Below are 17,361 nucleotides of genomic sequence, written 5' to 3' on the forward strand. Positions count from 1 at the left end.
CTGGAGAGGGTAGCAGGCAGAAAGGGAGGCGGCGGTGGGGAGGGGGGGTCATCCTCCCCTCCCTCAAGTAACGCGCTCCACCGCTCGCCCTATCCCTTCCTGTAATGCTAGGGCTGGGACACAGAAAACGGATCCGTTTCTGTGTCCAAAGATGCCTGCATTTTTTGCATTTATTTTCACTACCCCTCCGTGTATCTGGGATCCGTTAAAATCATGCAAATCTGGACTGTCCGTTCAAGTTTTCAAAACGGATCCCCCTGAACGCAGACGGATCCTTTTTTTTTTTTTTTTTTAGTAAAGATGGACTCTATTTTTAAAATAGGTATCCGTGGCTTCAGTTTTGATCCGGGCCAAAAACCGTAGCCACGGATACGTTTTTAGAACAAGTGTGAACCTACTCTTAGGCCTGGAACCCACTGAAAACAGCAAACGCAAAATGCAACCGCTAGCGTTTTGTCTGCGCTGTTTGCAAGCGGATTCATGCGCGTTTTTAGTCGTGTTTTGCAACATTGTATTTTTTTGCCCAGCGGGTGCGTAGCGTTTTGCGTTTTTATCCTGATTGGTCCTGTGAATTATTTTTCATTTTGTTACAGTGTGCTGAACCGCAAAACGCTAGCAAAACCGCTCAGTTTAGGTTTTGCTGAGCGTTTCCGCTAACGGTTCAATACTTTACATTGAAGTGCTAACGCTCCCAAAATGCTGCACGTCCTGCGTTTGCGTTTCTGAGAAACGCAAACGCTCCTGTGGAAGTTGCCCCATCCATTAACATTAGCCCAGCGTTTTGGCAAACTGCTAGCATATCGCAGTGCTGCCAAAACGCTGCCAAAAGCGCTCCTGTGGGTTCCACCACATAGGTCAACATGGCTACTCTGACCAGTCTGTGGCTATGCAGCCTCGCATTTAGCACTGTGTGTTCTTATACATTTCTCTCATGGCCAGCATTACAATTTATCCCACCAATGGCTCTTTTAGGATCTGTTCAGGTAGGTTAGATTTTACTCCCTAAGAACAATGAGCCCTGGGCTCCCATGACCCTGTTGCCAGTTCACAACTTGTCCTTCCCTTTACTGTTTGGAGTAAGTAGTAACCATTGCACAAGGCCTGCCATTGTGCTCCTCTGACCCCCAGTCTGTATGGGATCCGCCATGTTCTTCATGAAGAGACCGCATCTGCGTAATTTTCAACTTCCCAGCAGTGTCGCGCACACTGCAATGCATGCCAAAAGATATAGTCTGTGGATACAAGTACACAGATGTACATCTCCCAGCATGTATTCGGCAGATGTGTTCTCTCCCTGAAGAACATGGTGGATCCCATACGAACCGGGGCCAGCACACTGTAGGTAAGTAGTGAGGCTCACCCCAACCCCTGCCTCCCCAATGGCACACTTTATTACGAGCCTCACATTTCCAGGGATGGTCATTTAAAGAAAAAAATCCTAGTGCTCAGTTGCCTTTAAAGGAAACCTGTAATAAAGAAAAGTGCCCCTAGGGGGTACTTTCCTCAGGAAGGGGGAACCCAATTAGGCTTCCCCTGGCTCCCTCCATCAGCAGCAGAAGCCAATATTTTCCTCAGCGCTACAGCGCAGGCACAGTACCAGCTTCCTCCTCGGGCTCCAGCGCAGGCACAGTACCAGCTTCCTCCTCAGGCTCCAGCGCAGGCACAGTACCAGCTTCCTCCTCGGGCTCCAGCGCAGGCACAGTACCAGCTTCTTCCTCGGGCTCCAGCGCAGGCACAGTACCAGCTTCCTCCTCGGGCTCCAGCGCAGGCACAGTACCAGCTTCCTCCTCGGGCTCCAGCGCAGGCACAGTACCAGCTTCCTCCTCGGGCTCCAGCGCAGGCACAGTACCAGCTTCCTCCTCGGGCTCCAGCGCAGGCACAGTACCAGCTTCTTCCTCGGGCTCCAGCGCAGGCACAGTACCAGCTTCCTCCTCGGGCTCCAGCGCAGGCACAGTACCAGCTTCCTCCTCGGGCTCCAGCGCAGGCACAGTACCAGCTTCCTCCTCGGGCTCCGGCAGAAATAGCCAAGCCCGATCGGGTCCGTTATACTGTGCAGTCATCTTGCACAGAAGAGCGGACCCAATTGGGCTCAGCTTTTTCCACCAGAGCCTGAGGGGAAGCTTGTACTGTGCCTGTACTGGTGCTCAGAGGTAAATATCGCTGCTACTGCACCTGCGCGCATCCGCCAACAAGCTTGGAGCCTCATTAGGTTCCAGGGGCTTCTCCCTCCTGTACTAAGTACCCCCCAGGGGGGCAGTTTTTTTATTACAGGTACACTTTAACAACCAACAACTGTTCACAAATGCTTCCTAATATCCCACCCTTTGACAAGGGCCATGAAGTGAGAGGAATATGGAGGCTGCCATATTTATTTCTTCTTAAATACAGTGACCAGCCATCCCAGTCTACCTGGGACATGTCCTAAAATTAGTGTTCCCCATCCCAGGTACAAATATGTCCCAGCCAATGTCCCGGCGGGCCTTTGGATGTCCCAGCCGCCGGACTCTGTGGCCTCACAGTTTGATCAGAGACGGGGGGGGGGGTCAAGGTACCACTCTGACTAACCTGCTTAATTATGTGGAGAGATTCTGCCTAATCATATTTTTGGTTAGTGGAGCGGGATTCGATGCTTAAAGTGAACCTGTAAGGAGAAATAAGGGAAACATTACTTACCTCAGTAGAGGGAAGCTTCTGGATGATCCAGAGACTTCCAGAATCATTATTGAGCCTAGCGTTCCTGCGCAAGGGCCCTCAAAACCTGACAAAATCTGCCAAGCGCTTGTCGTATCTGTCATTATGGCCGCACTCCAGTCTGTGTACAAGCACTGATGTACAGCACAGTTGTCTGCCGTCCAGCTAAACTTTCATGAATCAGTAGTGTCTGAATCTCACACCTGAAACAAGCATATGGCTAATCCAGTCAAACATCCGATCTGCATGCTTGTTCAGGGTCTATGGCTAGAAGTATTAGAGGCAGAGGATCAGCAGGACAGCCAGGCAAGGTGCAGAATTTAAAAGGAAATAAATACGGCAGCCTCCCTATCCCTCTCACTTTAGTTGTCATTTAACCAGTTCAGATTCCATGATGTGGGTATCATGCCCAAATCTGCTACTTTGAAAATTCCTGGATGTAACACTCGCGTCCAGCACTGAAAGCTGCTGCTACCCCCCAGTGTTTATTATTTATTTTTTTTTACAAGTATTTATGTTAATTTTTTTTTATTAAATCTGCCTATTTCACCCCCCCCTCCCCCAGCCGGCCAATCACGGCGATCGGCTGTCATAGGCTTCAGCGTATGAGAGCCGATCGCTCTCTAGTGTCCCAGGGGGACAGCCATGTCTGTAGATCACAGCGCTGTACTATGTTTACAGACGGCGGTGTCGCCATCTAACAGTCTCCGAGTGGCAATCGCCGCTGGGAGACTGAAGCTACACTCCGCCTACCAAGCAGGAGATGCTCGTGTAGTTTGCACGCAATCTCCTACGAAAAGAAGGCCCAGGACTTTATGTCGAATGGCGGTCCTGGGGCTGCCGCCGTGGCCACGCCGACCGGCGCGACGCGGTCGCCAACAAGTTGGGTTCTGTGGGGGAGTTGAAAATAAAAACGGACACTTACCTGGGGCTTCTACCGGCGCCCTGCAGCTGTCACGTCCCGCGCCGTCCTCCTACGATCCTCGGTTCCCCTCCGCAAAGTCCCGGTCTGATATTCGTCTATCAAGACGAATAGTGCACACGCACGGGAGCTTACTGCGCAGGCTCAGTCCGAAGTTTTCTTGTACTGCGCCTGCACAGTAAGCTCCCAATGACGTGCGTGGAAGCGATCATAAGCGTGGCCAAGGGCGTGCAGCCGCAGTCGGATCATATGATGATTTAGACTGGTACCGGCGAATCGTTGGGGGGACATTACAAATGCAGGGGGCTGGTAGAAGCCTCAGGTAAGTGTCCCCCAGAACCCCTTTAAAGCAAATGTTTTTCATTAAAAGTTATTATGCTGTTGATTATCTTTTAGAGCAGAGAGGAAGTTCTGAGTTAAGGTCCGCTTTAATGGATTTCTTTGACTGGATTCTAATATATGTACTGTCCCATCAAAAGAAGAACAGGTGGCCTAGAAGCAGAGCAGCACATTTCTGCACTGCAGGAGGTCAGTATGCAGGACCATGAATATCCAGGAACAAATGCACAAAGCCTGACACTGCTCCATAAAATCAGGACAGATGTTCAATCTTCATTCTGCAGAGGCAAAATAACAAAATGGTGACACACGAGAGGCACGCCTTCCCCTGACAGCCTTTCTTTAATCCTGCACTAAGATGGCGACACGAACCCCGCCTTCATCTCTTCCATAATCACCATGGAAACGGGTCCAGCCACCTTCCCCTGCATCTCCCAGTCTAGCCGTCCGGCTACGCCCCTTTCTGCTGGACACGCCCTTCCAGACAGCTGTTTCCACGCCCTTCTTCCGCCTAGACGGCTTCAGTGATTGGGTGAGGCGTTGCCAGAGCTTCCTCTGCGGCCACGCCCACACTGACTAATGTTAGGAGAATCACCGAAACCGGAAGCGTCACCGGGAAGCGAAGAGACGGGAGGATTCGGAGGGTTATCCCCGGGGTTACTGCAGCAGACGAGGCAGTGTATGTATATGTGTGTGCGGGGCAGCTATAGGCATGTATAGTGCAGTACTCACATTATAGCAGCACTGATACACAACACCTTATAGCAGCACTGATACTGTCACAGCATAGGGTACACTGCACAGCACCTTATAGCAGCACTGATACTGTCACAGCATAGGGTACACTGCACAGCACCTTATAGCAGCACTGATACTGTCACAGCACAGCACCTTATAGCAGCACTGATACTGTCACAGCATAGGGTACACTGCCCAGCACCTTATAGCAGCACTGATACTGCCACAGCATAGGGTACACTGCACAGCATCTTATAGCAGCACTGATACTGTCACAGCATAGGGTACACTGCACAGCACCTTATAGCAGCACTGATACTGTCACAGCATAGGGTACACTGCACAGCACCTTATAGCAGCACTGATACTGTCACAGCATAGGGTACACTGCACAGCACCTTATAGCAGCACTGATACTGCCACAGCATAGGGTACACTGCACAGCATATTATAGCAGCACTGTTACACAGCATAGGGTACACTGCACAGCACCTTATAGCAGCACTGATACTGTCACAGAATAGGGTACACTGCACAGCACCTTATAGCAGCACTGATACTGTCACAGCATAGGGTACACTGCACAGCACCTTATAGCAGCACTGATACTGTCACATCATAGGGTACACTGCACAGCACCTTATAGCAGCACTGATACTGCCACAGCACCTTATAGCAGCACTGATACTGTCACAGAATAGGGTACACTGCACAGTACCTTACAGCAGCACTGATACTGCCACAGCATAGGGTACACTGCACAGCACCTTATAGCAGCACTGATACTGTCACAGCATATGGTACACTGCCCAGCACCCTGTAGCAGCACTGTTACACAGCATAGGGTACACTGCACAGCACCTTATAGCAGCACTGATACTGTCACAGAATAGGGTACACTGCACAGCACCTTATAGCAGCACTGATACTGTCACAGCATAGGGTACACTGCACAGCACCTTATAGCAGCACTGATACTGTCACAGCATAGGGTACACTGCCCAGCACCTTATAGCAGCACTGATACTGTCACAGCATAGGGTACACTGCACAGCACCTTGTAGCAGCACTGATACTGCCACAGCATAGGGTACACTGCCCAGCATCTTATAGCAGCACTGATACTGTCACAGCATAGGGTACACTGCACAGCACCTTATAGCAGCACTGATACTGTCACAGCATAGGGTACACTGTACAGCACCTTGTAGCAGCACTGATACTGTCACAGCATAGGGTACACTGCACAGCATCTTATAGCAGCACTGATACTGTCACAGCATAGGGTACACTGCACAGCACCTTATAGCAGCACTGATACTGTCACAGCATAGGGTACACTGCACAGCACCTTATAGCAGCACTGATACTGTCACAGCATAGGGTACACTGCACAGCACCTTATAGCAGCACTGATACTGTCACAGCATAGGGTACACTGCACAGCACCTTATAGCAGCACTGATACTGTCACAGCATAGGGTACACTGCACAGCACCTTATAGCAGCACTGATACTGTCACAGCATAGGGTACACTGTACAGCACCTTGTAGCAGCACTGATACGGTCACAGCATAGGGTACACTGCACAGCATCTTATAGCAGCACTGATACTGTCACAGCATAGGGTACACTGCACAGCACCTTATAGCAGCACTGATACTGTCACAGCATAGGGTACACTGCACAGCACCTTATAGCAGCACTGATACTGTCACAGCATAGGGTACACTGCACAGCACCTTATAGCAGCACTGATACTGTCACAGCATAGGGTACACTGCACAGCACCTTATAGCAGCACTGATACTGTCACAGCATAGGGTACACTGCACAGCACCTTGTAGCAGCACTGATACTGCCACAGCATACGGTACACTGCCCAGCATCTTATAGCAGCACTGATACTGTCACAGCATAGGGTACACTGCCCAGCACCTCTTAGCAGCATTGATACTGTCACAGCATAGGGTACACTGCACAGCACCTTGTAGCAGCACTGATACTGCCACAGCATAGGGTACACTGCACACCACCTTATAGCCGCACTGATACTGTCACAGCATAGGGTACACTGCCCAGCACCTTATAGCAGCACTGATACTGTCACAGCATATGGTACACTGCCCAGCACCCTGTAGCAGCACTGTTACACAGCATAGGGTACACTGCCCAGCACCTTATAGCAGCACTGATACTGTCACAGCATAGGGTACACTGCACAGCACCTTATAGCAGCACTGATACTGTCACAGCATAGGGTACACTGCACCGCACCTTGTAGCAGCACTGTTACACAGCATAGGGTACACTGCCCAGCACCTTATAGCAGCACTGATACTGTCACAGCATAGGGTACACTGCACAGCACCTTGTAGCAGCAGTGATACTGCCACAGCATAGGGTACACTGCCCAGCACCTTGTAGCAGCATTGATACTGTCACAGCATAGGGTACACTGCACAGCACCTTGTAGCAGCACTGATACTGCCACAGCATAGGGTACACTGCACAGCATCTTATAGCAGCACTGATACTGTCACAGCATAGGGTACACTGCACAGCACCTTATAGCAGCATTGATCCTGTCACAGCATAGGGGACACTGCACAGCACCTTATAGCAGCACTGATACTGCCACAGCATAGGGTACACTGCACACCACCTTATAGCAGCACTGATACTGTCACAGCATAGGGTACACTGCACAGCACCTTATAGCAGCACTGATACTGTCACAGCATAGGGTACACTGCACAGCACCTTATAGCAGCACTGATACTGTCACAGCATAGGGTACACTGCCCAGCATCTTATAGCAGCACTGATACTGTCACAGCATAGGGTACACTGCCCAGCACCTTATAGCAGCACTGATACTGTCACAGCATAGGGTACACTGTACAGCACCTTGTAGCAGCACTGATACTGTCACAGCATAGGGTACACTGCACAGCACCTTATAGCATCACTGATACACAGCATAGGGTACAATGCACAGCACCTTATAGCAGCACTGATACACAGCATAGGGTACACTGCACAGCACCTTATAGCAGCACTGATACACAGCATAGGGTACACTGCACAGCACCTTATAGCAGCACTGATACTGTCACAGCTTAGGGTACACCGCACAGCACCTTATAGCAGCACTGATACACAGCATAGGGTACACTGCACAGCACCTTGTAGCAGCACTGTTACACAGCATAGGGTACACTGCCCAGCACCTTATAGCAGCACTGATACTGTCACAGCATAGGGTACACTGCACAGCACCTTGTAGCAGCAGTGATACTGCCACAGCATAGGGTACACTGCCCAGCACCTTGTAGCAGCATTGATACTGTCACAGCATAGGGTACACTGCACAGCACCTTATAGCAGCATTGATCCTGTCACAGCATAGGGGACACTGCACAGCACCTTATAGCAGCACTGATACTGCCACAGCATAGGGTACACTGCACACCACCTTATAGCAGCACTGATACTGTCACAGCATAGGGTACACTGCACAGCACCTTATAGCAGCACTGATACTGTCACAGCATAGGGTACACTGCACAGCACCTTATAGCAGCACTGATACTGTCACAGCATAGGGTACACTGCCCAGCATCTTATAGCAGCACTGATACTGTCACAGCATAGGGTACACTGCCCAGCACCTTATAGCAGCACTGATACTGTCACAGCATAGGGTACACTGTACAGCACCTTGTAGCAGCACTGATACTGTCACAGCATAGGGTACACTGCACAGCACCTTATAGCATCACTGATACACAGCATAGGGTACAATGCACAGCACCTTATAGCAGCACTGATACACAGCATAGGGTACACTGCACAGCACCTTATAGCAGCACTGATACTGTCACAGCTTAGGGTACACCGCACAGCACCTTATAGCAGCACTGATACACAGCATAGGGTACACTGCACAGCACCTTGTATCAGCACTGATACACAGCATAGGGTACACTGCACAGCACCTTATAGCAGCACTGATGCACAGCATATGGTACACTGCACAGCACCTTATAGCAGCACTGATGCACAACATAGGGTACACTGCACAGCACCTTATAGCAGCACTGATGCACAGCATATGGTACACTGCACAGCACCTTATAGCAGCACTGATGCACAGCATAGGGTACACTGCACAGCACCTTATAGCATCCCTGATACACAGCATAGGGTTCACTGCACAGCACCTTATAGCAGCACTGATACACAGCATAGGGTACACTGCACAGCACCTTATAGCACGACTGACACTCACACGGCATAGAGTATACTACAGAACACCTTATAGCATCACTGATACACAGCATAGGGTTCACTGCACAGCACCTTATAGCAGCACTGATACACAGCATAGGGTACACTGCACAGCACCTTATAGCAGCACTGATACAGAGCATAGGGTACACTGCACAGCACCTTATAGCACGACTGACACTCACACGGCATAGAGTATACTACAGAACACCTTATAGCAGCACTGATACACAGCATAGGGTACACTGCACAACAGCTATTGTCCAGATGGGTATAATGTAGAATATTGGGTGTACACCGCATTGTGTCCAAGCTGGGCAGATCGTCGATTGATTCTGCAATCAACACCCATTATTTTACATATATGTAGTGGAATATTGTTGTATGTGGTGTAAGTTGTATAAGTCAAAGCGCCACTGTGTACCTGGAGCCTGCCAAAATGTATATACTTGCCTCTGGTGGTACAGAGGCTTATCCAAACTTCCTACGCCTGCCATTCTTCTGCTGCGTGGCAGTATTCAACATTAATGTTGAGTACTGCTCGCAGCTGTGCTCCCCTCTGTGTACGAACTTGGCAGCACTACGCAGCTGTAAAGTATGGCTTACTGCGCAGGCACGAGCCTCACTCGTTTGCAAAAAAACATTTGTTGGTTTTCGGCGGCGCTTCCTGGCGTACAGCGTTTTTCATCACTTAAGCATGGTGGTAAACGATCTTGGAAACATGATGCTTCCAGGATCGCCAAAGCACTTGGCAGATGACGGCGAAAGTCGGGATCAAAATGTGGTATTTGTGCACACGATGGTAAACGCTGATAAGCGAGCGTACCAATGGCTGTCCATTTATCTGACTGGTCAGTGTTTAAATGATGAGCATCAAGGCCATTGTTTATCGTTTCAGAACTGTCCAAGTGAACCAGCCCTAATTCTAGTTTCTCAGCTCCACTCGGGCATGTATACTTTTTTGTACCTAAAGGCCACCTGTCTTCTGTTGGACAAAAAGGATAATTGGACAAAGCTAGGCTTGAGCAGGTATGAGCCTACACTGTAGCTGGTAGGGAAGCAAAGAACTCCAGAATCTAAATGAAGCTAAATGTATATTTTATTACTGAGCCTACACAGCTGTCATTCTTGAAAGGGACCCTGGCAGGTAACTTAAGCCCAAACTCCAGGCACAGTTTTTATATGCCTTATATATAGATTATTATTTTAAATGAATTGTACATTAAACTTTAAAAAAAAATGTATAAAAAGTTGCAGTTTTCTGAAAATAAAAAGGGGAAAGTGCTAGTTGCTCCAAATGTTAGCTCTATGGGCTCTATTCATAAAGCATTACCGCATTTGGTAATGCTGAAAACAGCTGATTTTACCGATCACCTTCCCAAATTACAATTCACAAAGCCTGTTACCGCACAGAAAATCACTGTTCCCAACTAGTGAGGTAAATTACCGACTTGTGCGGTAATTGCCGCAGGAAATGTCAATTCATAAAGATTTCTACCCTTCATTTACCAGCCAAAAGTGTTCGGTAATATTCTCCAGCTCACCGCAGCTGATAACTGGCTCCCCCTGCTTTCTCTGTGCGGTAACTTGGCAGACAGCCTTTGGGGAAAGCCAGGCAGCCAATAGGGAGAGCCACACAGCCTGCTTCTCACTGTGATTGGATGCAATAGTGATGCCTGTGGGTCTTTCACTGTATCAAAGCTGAACAAGCTGAAAATTCTGAGGGCATCCCTGCATCCCTTTCGATGTGCATATTTGTATTGTAGTACACAGAAGAGCTCCCCCTAGTGGCTGCAGCACATCTAAAGGGATGACCGTATGCACAGTCCGGAAAACCTCCGAGTCACACACACAGCTCCCCTGCCTGCTGCTGCCCTGCTAGAAGGCTGGTAAGTGACACTTACCAACAAGGGCTTAGTGAATTGAGGCATGTTTTTTTGGTAAATTACTGAACTTCTGCCTCATGGGGAAAAGCTTTTGTGAATTTGGGACAAGTGTAAAATACCGCAGGAGGTATTTTACCGTCCAAAATGATTTTACCGAACTGCTTATTGTGAATAGAGCCCATTGTCACCTCCATAGCCTACTACTACCTATTCGTACCTTCCCCGGTCAGTCTGAAACCGTGCTTCCTGATTGGCTGTGAGTCAGCAGGTAGGCATGGCTTCAGTTGACACAGTAGGCAGTCTCTCCCTGCGTACTGAAAGTAGTTTAGGCAGACTGGGAGTGAGCAGGCAGCTGTAGGTCTCTGTGGGAAGAGATGAACAGGTGCAGCAGGTGTTTTTATTTTTAGTCTTATAAACATTCACAGTGGTCATTGCATTGGGACAACGGCGCCGCACGTTGAGCATACAGTCTATGTAGACACCTGTAGGCCAGTGATGCTTTCTGTTGCTAGGGAGGAGGTATGATGGAGCGGGCATTGCAAGTGAGAGAAAAAAGCCCTTGGCCTGGGCTTGACTGAGTCAATCTGCCTGACAGATCATGGTTACATAGTTATTTGAGTTGAAAATAGGCATACGTCCATTGACTTCAACCAGAAAAAAAAAAGGTACAACACTAGCCCGCCCCCTCACATATCCCTGTTGATCCTGAGGAAGGTGAAAAACCCTTACAAGGCATGGTCCAATAAGCCCTACAAGCGAAAAAAATCCTTCCTGACTCCACTTGGCAGCCAAATAAAATCCCTGCATCAACACTGCCAGGAATTATTATTATAATGTAGTACTTTCATAGCGCTAACATCTTTCGCAGTGCTGTACAGCGTATATATTGTCTTGACACTTAACTGTCCCTCAGAGGAGTTCACAATCTAATCCCTTCCATAGGCATATGTATGTATCGTAGTCTAGGGCCAATGTATGTATCCTAGTCCAGGGCCATTCCTCACAGTGTACTGCGATTATGCATTGGGAAACGTTATGTGCGTTTTCAGAAAATGCCTGTGAATTTTGCCAAGTGTGGCCCTAGCCTTAGCTTGATCAGATTGCTTATCATTTTCCCATCTGTTGGGCCCGAACAATCGCAACAATGGGATCAGACAGTCGATCGTCTGGGTCACTGGATTGCACCTTTAGGCCTGGAACCCTCTACAAAACGCTAATCGCAATCGCTAGTATTTTGTATGAGGGGTATGTAAGAGATTTCATGAGCGATTTTGGTAGCATTTTTAAAAAGCGTTAGCTTTTTTGCCAGCGATTATGCAGCAATTAGCGTTTTTAATTCTGATTGGTCCTTTCAATCTTAACTTATTTGCAGTGTGCAGTAATGTAAAAATGCTAGCAAAATCGCTCTGTGTAGGTTTTGACATACGATTATGTCAGCGTTTATATACTTTACATTGCAGAAATACTAAACGCTAAAAATGCTGTAGGTCCTGCGTTTGCGATTTTGGTAATTACAATTGCTCCAGTGGAATGTGGCCCATCCATTTACCTTAGCTGAGCATTTAGGGAAATCGCTCCCTAAATGCTCACAAAATTGCACTAGTGGGTTCCAGCCCTTAGGCAGTTTTTTACATTTTGCATATTCAGCTAGATATATCATGGGAGACCTCATATGCTCACTTCAATCTGAATAATCACAAATACCTTCTGTTTTAAGAAGGCAAACTTTTGTTTTGCAAAACATTTTGGTAAGAGGGATTTTTTTGGGTCCGTCCGACCGAGTTTATGAAACTTCCAACTCCAGATACCTAAAAATTACTCCGACTATATGAGGGCTGGCGCACACCAGAGCGGTTCATGAGCGTTTTTAAAAACGCTAGTGGTTTGAAAACCGCTTGGGTAATGTATTCCAATGGGATGGTGCACATCAGAGTGGTTTGTTATTTCCACAAACGCAAACTCCCGGGCTGCAGCATTTTTTTTAGATTTTTGAGGCGTTTCTGCCTCAATGTTAAAGTATAGGTAAGTGGAAAACCGCTCTGAAAAACGCTAGATCAGAGCGGTTTTCCAGGCGTTTTTGTTACAGTAGCTGTTCAGTAACAGCTTTACTGTAACAATATATGAAATATGAAATCTGCTACTCAAAAACGTTCCAAAAAACGCTAGGCATGTTTAGAAAATCTCTCTAAGGGCCCATTCACACTTGAGCGTTTTGCCGGCGATTTTGGCAAAACGCTTAAACAAACTCTGAAGCGAGAATAAATCTCGCTTCAGAGCTCAAAGTTAGCTGCTAAACCGCCGCTATCGCGCCGCACAAAGGGGGTCCCTTCACCCCCAAACCCAGCACGACTTGGTCGTGCATTTGGTCGCTCCTGGAGGCAGGGCTAACGGCTGCAGCCCTGCCTCCAGTCGCGGCTATCAGCGGCGCATCGCCGCCTCTCCCCCGCCTCTCTCAGTGAAGGAAGACTGAGAGGGGCGGGGGAGAGGCGGAGATATGCGGCTGACAGACGCGCGTGGGGCAGGGCTGCGGCGGTTAGCCCTGCCCCAATGCGGAAGCGCTCCCGGAGGGGAGGGGATTTGGGGGGACAGGGACCCTCGTGCAGCCGCGGGATAGCGGCGTTTTAGCAGGGGCACAAATGCCCCTGCTATTTAGGAGGTCTGAAGCGAGATTTATTCTCGCTTCAGACTCTCTTTAAACACTAGCGCCTTTGAAAGCGCTAGTGTAATTAAATCCTATGGGCCCGTTCTTATTTGGGTGATTTGCGCTAATCGCCGGGTACTGGAGTTGGGGGTTTCACAAACTCAGCAAGCGATTATCAGGCAGCAGTGAGCAGTTATCAGGCAGCAGTGAGCAGTTATCAGGCAGCAGTGAGCAGTTATCAGGCAGCAGTGAGCAGTTATCAGGCAGCAGTGAGCAGTTATCAGGCAGCAGTGAGCAGTTGCCAGGTAGCAGCAGCTCAACAGATGTGAGAGTTTGAGAGGCATTTCACTGCCTATCAACAGTCCGTGGAAAAGTGGCCTTAGGCCTCTTTTCTGCGGACAATTGATAGGCAGTGAAATGCCTCTCAACCGCTCACCGGTGCCTGATAACTGCTTGCTGAGCACACAGTTCAACTGCCCGTGGAAAAGAGGCCATAGGCCTTTTTGCCCCCTTTCCTTTCTCATCAGGAAGCTGGCTGTGTATGGTTTGCATCCAGTGGGAGCAGCACAGCAATCACTGCTGTTTAGCAATGTTGACATTAATGGGCTGGACACTCTCTACACACTGAGCTGTTTACTTTTTTAATTCTGTTTAAACACTGTCAGTAAAATTCCTGATTGATCACTCAGGCCCCTGTATCATAGCAGCCGCCACACTGACTGATGTAGCATGGTAGCGGTCACTCAGGGCCCTTTTCCACTAGCAATCGCTAGCGTTCACGCTGAACGCTAGCGATTGCTGAATCGCAATTACCGGCGATTCCCCGATGTTCGCGGCCGCGATTTTGCTATGCACTGCATAGCAAAATCGCGGCAATTATCGCTACGCCGCGCGTTCGCGTTCCTGGCAAAAACGAATCGCGGTAGTGGAAATGACCTACCGCGATTCCCATGTTAAAAAGCAAACCGTAGCGATTGTAAAATCGCTAGCGGTTTGCGTTTTTGCGATTCAGCCAGCGCAAACGCGCTGGTGGAAAAGGGCCTTCAGTCAGTTGTGACATAATTGAAACAATTTTTTTTATCTAGCCTCTCTCTATCTTTAAGGCTAGTACACACTAGCAATTTTGATTGACCAATGATTGCTCAATTTTACCACCTCCATGTAGTATGAGGGCCAAACAGATTTTCAATTCTATGCAGATTATATAGGTAAATGGTCATACTACATGGAGGTGGTAAAATTGAGCAATCATTGGTCAATCAAAATTGCTAGTGTGTACTAGCCTTTAGGGCCCGTTTCCACTAGCGCGAATTCGCATGCAGACAACGCATGCGGATTCGCATAGGCAATACAAGTGGATGGGACTGTTTCCACTTGTCAGTTTTCATTTGCGTTTTTATGTGCAGGATTTTTCTGCACGGTAGACCCTGCAGAATTCGCCTGCGTGTGGAATGCAGGCGAATCGCAGGCAATGTATTTAATAGGGAAATCGCATGCGTTTTTTGCATGTGTTTTTTCCCGCGATTTCGCATTGAAAGTAATGTAAATTGACACAGGCAGTGACATGGTTAAAATCGCATATACCCTGCATGCGAAATCGCGGCAAAAACCGCATGCGGAATCGCATCCGCATGCGATTTTGTCAGCGGTGCTATGCGGCGATTCCGCACCGCACTAGTGGAAACGGGCCCTTACACTTGAGCTGATCAGCCACAACATTAAAACCACTGACAGTTGAAGTGAATGAAACTGATTATCTTGTTATAGCAGTATCTGTCACAGGGTGGAGTATATTAGGTAGTGAGTGAACAGTTGGTGCTTGAAGGTGATGTCTTGAAATAATGGACACGCAAAATGATCTTAGCAACTTTGACAACAGTTAAATTGTGATAGCTGGATGATTGGGTCTGATAGTCACCAGTATGGCATGTCTTGTGGTGTGTTTCTGGTATGCTGTGGTTATAACAAGGAAGGACAACTGCCAAATTGGTGTAGGTACAAGCATCCAGCAGATCCATGGGAGCTGCTGAAAGGAGATGCATGCATCACTCTAAACTACCTGTGTGCAAATTCCCTTAGGGCCCTTTTCCACTATATCAGTTGCTGTCCGTTATAAATGAAAAGACAATTGATGTGCAAGGTGATGTCCATCTTTCCCTATGGCTCCTTTCACAATAAATGTGTTTTACCTGAAACCTTTTTTATTTATTTTTTTTACAATGCACTGCTATGGAAAGTTAAAACGCGTCAGTTTATCAGCATAGTGTAAAAGAGGCCTTCAAGTCCTTTTCCACTGAAAATTACAAATGTACTGCAATGTGATCACATTTTTTTTCGTGTGTGTGTGTGTGGCTTTGTGTCATACCCACAACTTATTAGAAAGATAAAATGAAACAGGCAGTTGCAAGAAAATCGTATAGCAACCTCTTTGGTATGCAAATATCTTTCTCTTCCATTGATTTTTAACAAACGCAGGAAGAATGCAGCATGCGATACGCTCCGTTTTGGGTAAAATCTGATCGCGTTAGTGGAAAGGGGCACCACAATTGCCACTATATTGTTGGTGTCCTTGTGATCTGTGAAGAGAGAGTGCGATCTTAAAATTGAATTTTAGTGCTTTCATTCGAAGGGGGACCTTAAAGAGAACCAGAGTCGAAGCACCCTCATGTATTTTACCATATATATCAATGGGAACATGACCGTAAACACCTACTCTGCTCTTTGTTTCATTTTTCACTGCTCAGACTTCTTGTAATCAGCTCTGATAAAATCTCCGGCTGAGCATTCAGTCTAGCTTTGCCCCCTAATGATTATAGCTGAGTCAGTCTTCTGTGATGTCTTTTCAAGCCTAAGCCTGCCTCCTTGTGGCTCTGATTTCCTGCTATGAGGATACATAGCAGGAAAGCAGAGCCACAAGGGGGCAGGCTTGGCTTTGTCAGAGCTGATTACAAGAAGATTGAGCAGTGAAAAATGAAACAAAGAGCAGAGTAGGTGTTTACTGTCTTGTTCCCATTGAGAACATGACAGTAAACACCTACTCTGCTCTTTGTTTCATTTTTGACACACACACACACACACACACACACACACACACACACACACACACACACACACACACACACACACACACACACACACACACACACACACACACACACACACACACACACACACACACACACACACACACACACACACACACTTTGTCTGGTTCTCGCAGCACGGTGGCGTAGTGGTTAGCGCTCTTGCCTTGCAGCGCATGGGTTTCCTCCGGGCACGCCAGTTTCCTCCCACATCCCAAAAACACACAGATAAGTTAAATGGCTCCCCCCTAAAATTGGCCCTAGACTACTTTACATACATGATATATACATAGACATATGACAATGGTAGGGACTAGATTGTGAACTCCTTTGAGGGACAGTTAGTGACAAGACAATATATATACTGTACAGCTCTGTGTAGGATGTCGGCGCTATATAAATACTAAATAATAAAAAAAAATCAGAGCTGTCTTGATGGCCCAGTGAGGAAACCCCACAGTTTTGGGTAGCTGGTTTTGGCTGGTCAGTGTAGGTGTGAGTCCTGCATGCTAGTGGGTTTGTAAGAGGAGGTGAGGATGGTGTTGGGTAGCTTGCCATATGTAAAGGTTACATGCTGCTGTACAGTCCTATCTGGTCCCATGAGTGCTATCCCACATAGCAGCCTCTAATTTAAAGTACCCCTGAACTGAGAGAGATATAGTGGCCGCTATATTCATTTATTTTTGAACAATACCAGTTGCCTGGCAGCCTTGCCTATCTATTTGGCTGCAGTAGTTGAATTAGACACCTGAAACAAGCATGAGGCT

At 47.9% G+C, this 17,361-nt stretch overlaps 1 protein-coding gene across 2 annotated transcripts in view; it reads left to right on the plus strand.

Moving 5' to 3' along the window:
- Positions 1-4,534: 4,534 nt before the first annotated feature.
- LOC137561031 (PDZ domain-containing protein GIPC1-like) overlaps positions 4,535-17,361 on the plus strand; it is a 42,545-nt gene continuing 29,718 nt past the window's right edge. For both annotated transcript variants that reach the window (XM_068272248.1, XM_068272249.1), the window contains exon 1: positions 4,535-4,631. The gene's annotated coding sequence lies outside the window, so the exon portion shown is untranslated. The remainder of the gene's footprint in view (positions 4,632-17,361) is intronic.

This window comes from Hyperolius riggenbachi, chromosome 3 (assembly GCF_040937935.1).
Source record: "Hyperolius riggenbachi isolate aHypRig1 chromosome 3, aHypRig1.pri, whole genome shotgun sequence".
Taxonomy (NCBI): Eukaryota; Metazoa; Chordata; class Amphibia; order Anura; family Hyperoliidae; genus Hyperolius; species Hyperolius riggenbachi.